Source organism: Gavialis gangeticus, unplaced genomic scaffold (assembly GCF_001723915.1).
Source record: "Gavialis gangeticus isolate Ggan-Ray unplaced genomic scaffold, GavGan_comp1, whole genome shotgun sequence".
NCBI lineage: Eukaryota > Metazoa > Chordata > Crocodylia > Gavialidae > Gavialis > Gavialis gangeticus.
In genome coordinates, this window is record NW_017728983.1 from 369,112 (window position 1) to 379,903 (window position 10,792).

General features: G+C 47.7%; 1 protein-coding gene across 1 annotated transcript in view; it reads right to left on the reverse strand.

The window, feature by feature from the left end:
* LOC109294335 (diacylglycerol kinase beta-like) overlaps positions 1–3,434 on the reverse strand; it is a 168,318-nt gene extending 164,884 nt beyond the window's left edge. The window contains exon 1 of the mRNA XM_019512643.1: positions 3,184–3,434. The gene's annotated coding sequence lies outside the window, so the exon portion shown is untranslated. The remainder of the gene's footprint in view (positions 1–3,183) is intronic.
* Positions 3,435–10,792: the final 7,358 nt, after the last annotated feature.

Here is a 10,792-nt window from a genome sequence, read left to right on the forward strand (position 1 = left end):
CCTCTAGTCCTACCCTCCAGCCCGCAGCTGCTGGCAGGCAATGGGGATGAGGCCAGAGCAGCTTCGCTGGCACTTTTGGGTCTCGGGTACATCAGAAGGCATGGATAAGTGGGGTGTACCCAGGCCCATTCTCACTGGGACCCATTTGTGCTGCTGGGTGAGCAACTCCATGACAATTTGCCAATGGCTAAACTGCCTACATATCTGGACCACTGCCTGCCACTGACAAATAATGCTTCATGGCTTCTTCATACTCCCTGTCTGCCTGCCAGTATCTATCTGCTGTCTCTCGTCTCCAGTTAGACTACAAGTGCTTTACAGAGGGGCAGCCCTTTGCTTGCATGTTTGCACAGCACCTAACACAATGGCAACCCGGTTCATGACCTACACACTGTGATAGCATCAGTGACAACGAAGAAAGTCTCAGTGATAAATCAGTTCAGGCAACAAGAGGGATACAAAAGGTCAGTTTAGCTGATCTGCTGGTTCTGTGGTTTATTTAGCCAATTCATTGGAGATGCACTAAAAATGGGAAAAGTATGTGAAGGACATTCTGGTGCTGGTTATGCATGAAAGTTTATCTCAGGTTCCCACCACAGGGCTCGGGGAACCCCTTCCTTTTAACAGAGTAATTCTTCTTGTTGACCTGGATCAGACCAGAGGCCCACCTAGAGTAGCATCAACTTCAAACTATGGGATGCTTCTTCACAGGGGACAGCTTGCCCACAGAGAATAGCTTCCTCCTAAACCCATTCAGTAGCCAAGTTGGATTGTGGCTTGAAGAAGGGATTCCAGTGCTTCCCAAGCTTGAGAAAATAAAACCTTACCTACACAGCAGGAACTTAGATTCGTAGATTCATAGACGCTAGGGTCAGAAGGGACCTCACCAGATCATCGAGTCCGACCCCTCTGCCTTGGCAGGAAAGAGTGCTGGGGTCAGACGACCCCAGCCAGATGCCTATCCAGCCTTCTCTTAAAGACTCCCAAGGTAGGGGAGAGCACCACCTCCCTTGGAAGCCCATTCCACATTTTGGCTCACATGCCTGAACTTGCATGTTTATTCGCCAGCAGTATCTGCATAGTGTGCATACTCCCAGTGGCTCACTGGAGAGCATGCCTACGCAACCACAGTTTGCTAAGCATACAGGACTCTAGAGTTATACTAGTAATGTCCCAACTTTTTTCAGTTCTGTTCAATCCCTTGGTGTCTTGTGGCAGTAAATTCCACAGATTAAGCCCGGTGTGAACAAAGCTCTGACTTTACTGCTCAGTTTCAATGACTCTCTCCACACAGCCTCCTCTAGCTCATTCATTATTTTATATGCCTTCAAAAGGCCCTGTCTTATTCCTCTCCTTCGAAGTAAAGAGATACCTATTTTTTTTTTACTCAAGTAGAAGGAAGGCAAAGAGCTTGCCTGAAGTCACAGCAGAGTGAGGGAACAACTCAGGCTGCATTTGTGCTGAGCAGAAAAGGTGCCTTCTTATCTCAAGTTTGTGCCTGAAAGCTTTCAAAGAACTGTTTTCCAACTATTTAGTTGGTCTAATAAAAGATATTATATCTTTCCAAAGAACCATGCCTGACTATTTCAAGTCCTATAGCTTGGCCTGGCTAACTTGGCTGGAGATGCTGTGAAAAGACAAGGCAGCCTGAAGCTGATCAAATTAGGTTAAATTCAGCTGCCGGGGGAGCAGATTGACTTGTAGGCAATAGGAAGCCTCATATTTCAACACGATCTGCTAAACACATGTAAAAAGTACGTAGTGCCTTGTCTTTACTGAGATCTTAACTCAGAGAAACATTTTTTTTCCTAGTGAACACAAACACCAAGTCCCACAATCTTTTCTCAGGACCTGGATCTAATGAACAGATCACCCAACATCATTAGTTTGATAACTAAATACAGCACGATCATGGCGTCCCTCCTGAGAATACAACACTACAGGCACCAATGAACTGGGGAGGATACTAGATGGAGGGCTCAATGGGTGGCCAGCTGGACACCTTGGGATTGTGTTTCCTGGGGTCTTAGCCCTACAACTGCCTAACCAGAGCACCCCTTGTTACCCTGCATCTTCATGTAGGGCTGTGCAGTGCCATGCAACACATTTTGTCCGCCAACCCTCTCCACTCAAGAGAGTCACTGCTGCTGTCTGTTGGCACCAGCGATTCCATGCTTGCCCTCTCCGTGACTGCATTTCAAGTATGCACATTTTGCAAGGAAAAACAGTGCTTTCTAATGCCAGCCCTAACCCTTCAACCTGGGCACTGGGTCAACCTGGGTTATGCTGGCTCAACTGGACCTTCACAACAACACCCCCCACCCCCTTCATCTTCAGATACTGATTTCTGTGACAGCAGTGTAAGGCCACTGCCTGCAGCTGCTTTGCCCGGCTGGGATGGACTCAACCTCAGTAAACAACACACAAGATGAGCTGCAGTTCTCAGCCTGCTCCATGGGAGCTGGGTCAGCTCTGTGGTGCCAACAGCTGCAAAAGCAAGGAAAACTTTTGCTCCTGAAGCAAACAGGTACAAATAGGCAACAGAGGAGGCAGGAGGATTGGGCTACAAAAAGAAAGTCCCCCAGAGCTGCCTTTTAGAGCAGAGGCGGCAAAACCTCCATTTCTAGGAGAAACAAACATACCCAGGAGGCTTTAAGAAAAGCAGGAGTTTAGGGGCTAGTCCCCCACCCCAGTAATCCAGGCTCACACTGGCCAGCAGACACACCTTGCCTTCCAGATCCAGCGTGGAGATGGAGACAGCAGGGTAGGAGGGTGAAGCCAGGCGATACAGCTCTGTGAGCACCACATCCAACTGGCCTTCAAGCTGCCTTTCCTGGAGCGCACATGAAATCAGAGTTTCCCCCCTCCCCGGCATTCCCACCCTGCCAGCTGCAGTGCTCAGGGCTCCTGGGATTCTCAGTTGTCATTTTAGTTCCCCCACAGCCCAGCTTCCCCAAACCCGAATCACAAGCAGGTATTAGACACAAACAGGCAGCAGCTTTCGCATTTCTGCTGAGCAAGCCCCTACAAGGCACCCACACCGGAGCGAGTGCGGCTAGATACAGAGTGTACACACATTGTCCGGCATGCCGTGGTCAGCCTTACCTTCCAGTGCCAAGCAAGCTGCCTCAGGCTTCTCCTCCTAATTTATTCCCTTACTTGGGAGAACAGAAAAAGACAAACCTCTGAAACAAGCCAGCAAGCCAGCTGTGCTCTTGGCCCCAATAATCCAGGAGGGTCAGGCTCCACTCTCTGCCTCCCTGGGGTGGGGGTGGGGGTGGGAAGAAAGGGCTGCTGGGGGGGAGCAAGTTCCCCCAAGCCTTCTTGCTATGTTGCTCTGGATGGTGAACGTCTTCACTGGCAGCTGCTGTCTCTGCTGGTCTGAGCACTTCCCTGCTCAGCCCGACAGCTCCAACTACCCCTCTTAAGGTGGATCTCAATCTACTAACTGCAGAACTGGATTGATATGCAAAAAGAGATGCAGATCCAGCTCAGCCCCTCTGCCTCAGACACTACACTTGCTCTGTCTGCTCCACGTGAATGGAGCAGAGACTCAGGACTTAAGAGGAGGAGTTGAAGGAAATAGCCAATTTATTTAACCCCTCTCACTCTCTCTCACTTTGTAGTGACCTGTTTTGGCACCTTCAGACAGAGGAATAAGAGTGCCCAACCTGCAAGTCACTTATCACCTAAGGAAGACCTTTGCAGCATTTCTTTCTTTCCCCCAAAATCCTAGTGCTCCCTTAAACAAACAGGCCCTTTTCAAAAGCCTCACTACTTCCAGATCATTTATTTTCATCTTTCTGCTAGCGTTTCCTAATCCACAACCAGGTTCAAATGAATCGTCAGGTCATAAATATCCTGACTGGGACTCTTCACCCAGCCTGCAGAGGTTTCACTGCACACATGTTGGAAATCTCTGCCCATTCAAGCTCTCTGCTTTAGTATTGTTCAAGCTTGTTCAGCCCCTACCCTATGTTTTGGGGTTTTTTATTTCCAAAGCGGTGAGGGGAAGGTATCTGCAAACCCCCAGAGCTCAGTCTAAAAACACCAACATGCTGCACCAGACACGTATGGGCACTGTCCTATAATGGTATGGCAACCCCTGCAATGGAAAGCTTTCTGCTTTGTTCCAATGAATGGATCCATTTATTTCTTCAACTTTTTAAAAATCTTCAGAGCATTTGCATCCGTGGCAAAGGTTGCACTTTCCTCATGAATGGGCAAACCACAGAAAACAAAAAAGACAGACAGAGAGAGAAAGCCAAGACAGATTTAAAAAAGCCCTTTTATTTTCTTTCCATGACGTGCTTGCCTAAATGCTCAAGGGTGACACTATTTCAGGCATGTTGTATTATTTATGTTTCGCTATATTTATATTAATTAATTAAAGAAGCCATCCATGTACAGAGCTCTCTGACTTCAAAAAGCAGGAAAAGGCAGTGACAGCTTAAAACTGAACTTTCTGGAGAAAAACAGACTGGGAGGAAGGGGTATATTCCTATTCCTTTATAACATTCCCATCATATATTTGTGCACTCCCTCCCAACCCCTTCAGTCCCATCTCATCTTGCTCCTTGTATTTAGAGAGCAGAGATACAAACTCACAGATGTGCCACAGAGGGTGGGAGATCCTTGGAGTGACTTAGTTTGCAGTAAGTTATTGTAGTCAATGCACACTGCATCATCGGGGCATGTGCGCCAGTGGCCATGGATGAAAGCGTTAGCCGTTTAGAGGGGGGGTAAACCATGTTAGTCTGAAGTTAGACAGAAGGCAGGGCAGAGTGGCACCTTAGAGACTAATTGGTTCAAAAAGGCATGAGATTTCTTCGGCAATAATCTACTTTGTCAGATGCACTTGGCTCCAGGCATCCGTTGAAGTAGGTTGTTGCCTACACAAGCTCATCCTTTCCGAATCAGTTAATCTCTGCCTTTTACCTAGCCCTTCAAAGGAAAATCTTCCTGGGGGAAGGCACATGGGTTCTGCTCCCATTCTTTCCAACAACCCAGATGGCTGTTGCTTGTAGCCCTGCTGATAGATAGAAACACTTTTTGATTTTGGAAAACAGTGGAAAATGGTCAGCTTGAACAAATGAACTTGACCCATAAACTCCTGAGAGGATTTTATAGAGGTCCTAGATTCCTTTTCCTGCCCCAGGTAGTTCCCTACCTCATGGCAAAGTCCAAACTTAGAAAAAAAATCAGGTTTCTCAAAACTGTGGAGCACTTCTCAGATGTCTGAGTCACTGGACAGGTTCTGATTTGAAGTTTATTCTCCATGTTTCAGAGAGAATAGCCAGGAAGTAGCAGATCCTGCACTTGTTAAGCATATCCCTCCCATGAGGTTCAGTACAGCCTCTGCCATGGGGACCCAGTTAGCATCAGCAGTTTTTCAAGAGGCTTATTCCTAAGAGCCTCTAGTCCCATATCATGAGGAAACCTGAGATTTTGCCCCTGGAACAAAGGCTGCATCTATCTAGGGCTGCATGTTCCTGTTCAGAAGGGCAGAGGACCCCAAAAGATGTTTATAAAGCCCCCAGGGCTAGTAGCAACATACTGGATGGGAGTTCATTAACAAACTCAGGAGTAAATGAATGACTGATTGGAGCACTGCTCTCACAGAGGCCTAGAAAGCTACACAATAGACAACGTCCAGGTCCAGACCATCAAACCAGCCATGACTGTATGCAACATACAGCAGGGCAAGAAAATTTTGCGAGATCTCTAGAGCTTTCCAATAAAAAAGAAAAAAAAAGCAGAGAAAGATATGCCTCCCTGCCCAGGCCAGAACACCTAACAACCCACGGTAAGAGCAGTCCTCCTGGTTCAGCACTAGGTCTCTTAAGGTGGACCTGCCTCACTCAGACCAGGGACTTCAGCCTCAGTTTTCCACCTCCCAGGTACCAAACCACCCTAAGCACCAAGCCCTAAAGTCAATCTTATACTGCCTCTCTAGGCCAGCGAATATTTATTAATACAGAGTGGAACAGCACTAAAAGAAGACATTGAGAGAAGACAATAGAAACTCTCTCCATAGCCCAGATGCTCAAGCACATGTGCCAAGGACCACGAGAGTATCTGGGCAAAGCAGAACTGCTCCAACAGCCAGATTGCAGAGCAGCCAACTGACTGTGGCCTGGAGGGCCCTTCTGAGACGGGGGAGATGGAGGTCCAAGGGCCAGGTCTGACTCTCGTGTTGAGCAAATTCACAAACCACTTGTGGGTGAGGAATTGCTCTTTTTTGGAGATGTCTCAGGAACTCCACCCTGGACCAGAGGGCTGGAGGAGGCTCGCAGCCCATGGCCTAATGGCTAGGCACTATTCTAAGACATGGGACATGTGGGTTACACACCCCCTGGAGGTGAGGTTTCTCCCTTCCTGGTTGAAAGCTCTAACCATGGGACTCTTGGGCAAAGGGCAGGCCCTGTCACCTCCTTTAGCACTGTGCTTTGCAATGAGGTTTATGGTGTCCGTGTCCGTCAGCCAGTATATTCTACGGCCACCTAAGGAACAGGAGATGTAGGTGGTCTCCAGGAATGGAGCTCAGGTGGTAACTAGGAGCCTCCGTGGCTGATCCAGATCACTTCAGAGTATACCCAGCAGCCTACAATGATTAGGGACTGAAATGGAGATGTGCAAGAAGCCAGGGGCTTATGTGGTTTTGCAGCTGCTGGAATGGGGTTGATCTAGGTCAGTTCTTATGACTCAGACACCTCATTTCCACCAAAGTCCTGTTCAGGTGCTTGGAAAGCTGACTGGGATGTGGTCTTGAGCCTAGGTTGAAGTTCAGTTCAAGACGGCAGAGGGTAGAGTCTTCCGGTCCTCACAAAGAGAGGTAAAGGACAACAAGATCCCTTTGTAGTTCCCTGAGCTCCTTCCAGTTGACTCCCAGGCCCTCGATTCAGAAGCACTGCTTACTTTCCTCTTCATCACTCACGACAGTTTCCTTCTCTCAGGGCTTAAAAACAAGGACTGAAAAGTGTGTGTGACAGTGGGGGAGGAGTACTGGCAGTCTCCCCAGCTTGATCTACAGTCTGATCCTCACGCTTCTGAATCACCAAAATGGGACACCATGGGCAGCAGACTTTCATGGTTGCCACCATCCTTCATCCTGCCTGCCTTGATCAGCAGTGAAATAACACTGGGCTTGAGAGTTAATTGAGATGAACACAGGTAGCTCATGCAGCTGAAAGATACTGTTTCCAGCTGGCTGCACATTCAAGAAGACTTTCCTGCATCTGCTTACACCTGCTTTCCAAACTGTAGGCCATTTCACAGTAGTCTCTCCACTGGAAAAGTTGGTTCTGGAGTGCAAAGGTGAACCCTCTTCCTGCACTGTCCATTCCCCAAGCCAGCTACTGTCTGAAGAAGAAAAGTCTACAGCTGCACTGATCCACTGCACTCACCAGCATCAGCTGCTGTGGTGATAAAGCAAGTAAGGAGAACAGGCAGATTCAGGGATTGTTGTCCTTCCAGAGTGTCCAACAGGTGTGTCTGAACTCACAGCCAGGAGAAAGGCTCTTCTGGCCTTCACAGAAGCCAGGTTGCAAAGCCCATGGTGCACTGCTCAGGCCTAGACTGGCTATTTGCAAGCAGCATAATCCAGTATACTCCCTTTCTTTCCTGTCTGAATGAGCTGGGACATATTTGCCATGTGCTCCACTCCATTTTATTTCACAGACACTTTATGCAAGCGTTGCAGCTGATGGATGCTGATTTCTTAAAGGAGCTCCAGGGACGGTTGGGGGCAGGCAGAGAAGCAGTGATGGCACACAGTGGAAGAGCAGCCAGAGGCTCACTGTTGCAGGAGGGGTGTCATGTCATCCCATGTTCTGCTATCACCGTGTATGTAGAAGGCCAAAAAAACCCAAGTGTTTTGCGGGGGGCAAGTACAGGGTTGTCATCTCTCCTGGGCAGCCGTCAACCTCTGGCCACTCCTCCACCACATGCTGCTGCCATGTCTCTGCTCTCCCTGCCGCTGTTCCCCGAGTTGAAGCAGGTAACATGTGCAGGGATAGGGGGGACAGACAGGAGCACGAGGTACCTCCCCAGATCCATTCCAGCACTTCTCCCTTTCTAAGCAGCATCAAGGGCTCCACAATTCAAAAAGGATGTGGAGAAGCTTGAGAGAGTCCAGAGAAGAGCCACACACATGATCAGAGGTCAGGAAAACAGACCTTACGACGACAGGCTGAGAGCCATGGGGCTCTTTAGCCTGGAAAAGCGCAGGCTCAGGGGCGATCTGGTGGTCACCTATAAGTTTATCAGAGGTGTTCACCAGGATCTTGGGGAACGTTTGTTCACCAAAGCACGCCAAGGGATGACAAGATCAAAAGGTTATAAACCCCTGCAAGACCATTTCAGGCTGCACATAAGGAAAATTTTTTTTACTGTCCAAGTCCCCAAGGTCTGGAATAGCCTGCCATCGGACGTGGTTCAAGCACCCACTTTGAACACCTTCAAGAGAAATTTGGATGTTTATCTTGCTGGGATCCTATTACCCCAGCTGACTTCCTGCCCCTGGGGCAGGGGGCTGGACTCAATCTTCCGAGGTCCCTTCCAGCCCTAATGTCTATGAAATCTATGAAGGGCTTGTAGCCCTCTTGCTCACCCATCATTACACAAAAGCGTAGAGTGCAGTCTGGGGCGGTGGAGACAGCAAGACATGCAGCTGCTCTGAAAGGTTTTCTGGGAGCTGCACCATGATGTGAGAAGAAGCCTGCATCCATAGCTACAGAGGTCCATTTTGTGTCCAGCTGCAGCCTGCCACTTTGGATGCAGAGTGTGTATTTTCTCCATCTTTCATGGATATCTTACTTTTTTTCTCTGTTTGTCATTTCACTAATGTAATGTAGAGCTCTTTCTCCCTGAAAGCACCTGGCTCCTTTTTAGATATGAAAATCTATTAAGAGAAACAACCACAACCTTTTTCTTAATCTTCATAATTTAACCCACAACCCAAGAGGTCTGGCTTGGCAGAAAGAACAGAAATGGCTTGCAAACTCTTCCCTGCAACTAGAAATGCCAATGATCCACTATTCATAATTGGTCATTCATGCCCTTTGACCACCTACATCACCAGCAACATCCACACTGAACAATCCAGACACACACCGAACACTTCCACATTTATCATCATGTGGAAACCAATTTGCACAAGCATTCACTCTTTCCACAAACATTCTTGCAAACAAATGGACTTGTAGGAATATTTGCAGAAAGTGAATCCAAGGGGTCAGGAATTCCAAAGCAAAACATTTACACAAATGGCTATAATCATTTTTATTTTCACCCAGGTCTAGCTAGACAGGCAATGCACTACAGATACATAAACCTTATGGATGGAAAAGACTGCAGCTGTGCAGTTATTTGCTAACTAATCCAAAGCACCTCTCCCAGTGCTTTGTCCAGCCAGCTTTTAAAACACCCAGGGGATGACAAACCCAACCATGTCCCTTGAAATACTAGTTCACACTCAGAATCAAAATACCTCCCAGGAAGAGTTCTGGTGCTAATTAACATGAAGAAATTAAGGAAAGGAAAAATTACAAAGCAGAGATGTAAACATTCCTCTTCCTTTTCACACCCTTCATGTATAAATCTTTATCCAAGTCCACGTTAATCACCAATTAGCCATGTTACCTGTCACTGGTGACATTTTCCACCAAAGTGTTTGAGGAATTGTTGGCGTGACTTCATACTTGCAAACATATACTACATTTTGTAAAATGGGGAGGGAAGCGAGGAGGAGAACTGTCTGTGTTTTCCATGCATTTTTAGGCTATAAATCTGTTTGCTCAAAAATTATGCTGATTTTGCCAATCTGATTGTGAAGGAAGATTTCTTTGTATGCTCAGCAACTTCAGTTGAAAAAGATCCCTTACTTCCGTGAAAAGGGGAGATTTTCCCTTCTTTGTGGAAACAGTGATATTATTTCCTCCCAGAACAATATTAACTTTCATTTTTATGAGCTGAATCTCCCCCTGAGATTTGCTGCCTGCCTGTAATAGAGAGAACCTTACACAACCTGCCCCTGTCTAGGAAAGTCCAAGTTCTCCTCATTCAGAAAATAGGGTCAGGGACTTTCTCCCCGGATTTGCCCTTTATTAATAGTGGAATTTTACGGTGAAAAAACTTACCAGGTAATATATCTCCACCCTGTCACCCTATTCTCACTACCTACTGACATCTTGTTGTCTGCAGCAGTCATACTGCAGATAGCCTAATGCAGGGCTGGCTAACCCACAGAAGCTATACGGCAAGTGGCACTTGCAGCCAATCCAACAGGGAGCATGGATAGCAGCAGCAGATAGGGCAAAGAGGACAGACTACAGCAATGGATAAGGCAGGGGAAGGGGATCAGAGTGGTCAGTCTCTAGGGAAGGAGCACACTGAATCTGAGCCCAAGACCACCTGTTTCAAGCTCAAAGTCTTTAAAGCTAGGGACAGACATTTAAAAAGCCTAAACCTGAACTGATTCAATCTTTGCAGGTTACTCTAACGTGGCTAGGCTGAACTGGTTTGTAACCAGACAGACATTCTCTCCAGACTGAGGAAGTTCAGGCAGATGCCTGCAGTGGTTCAGGCTAGAAGCTAGGGGGTGCTAGAACAGCCCTCCCTTCCCTTGGACAATGCTGAGCTCAGATAGGGGGTACCAGTCCACAGCAGGACCTCTGATTAGCGAGGTCTGCCTGCACCATTCAAGGCTTTTCCCCACTGGCTGCTCAAGGGGCGGGAGTGTTGCCAGACCCCAGACCCCTGCTAGCACTCTGAGGTAAGGGGGGGGGGGGGG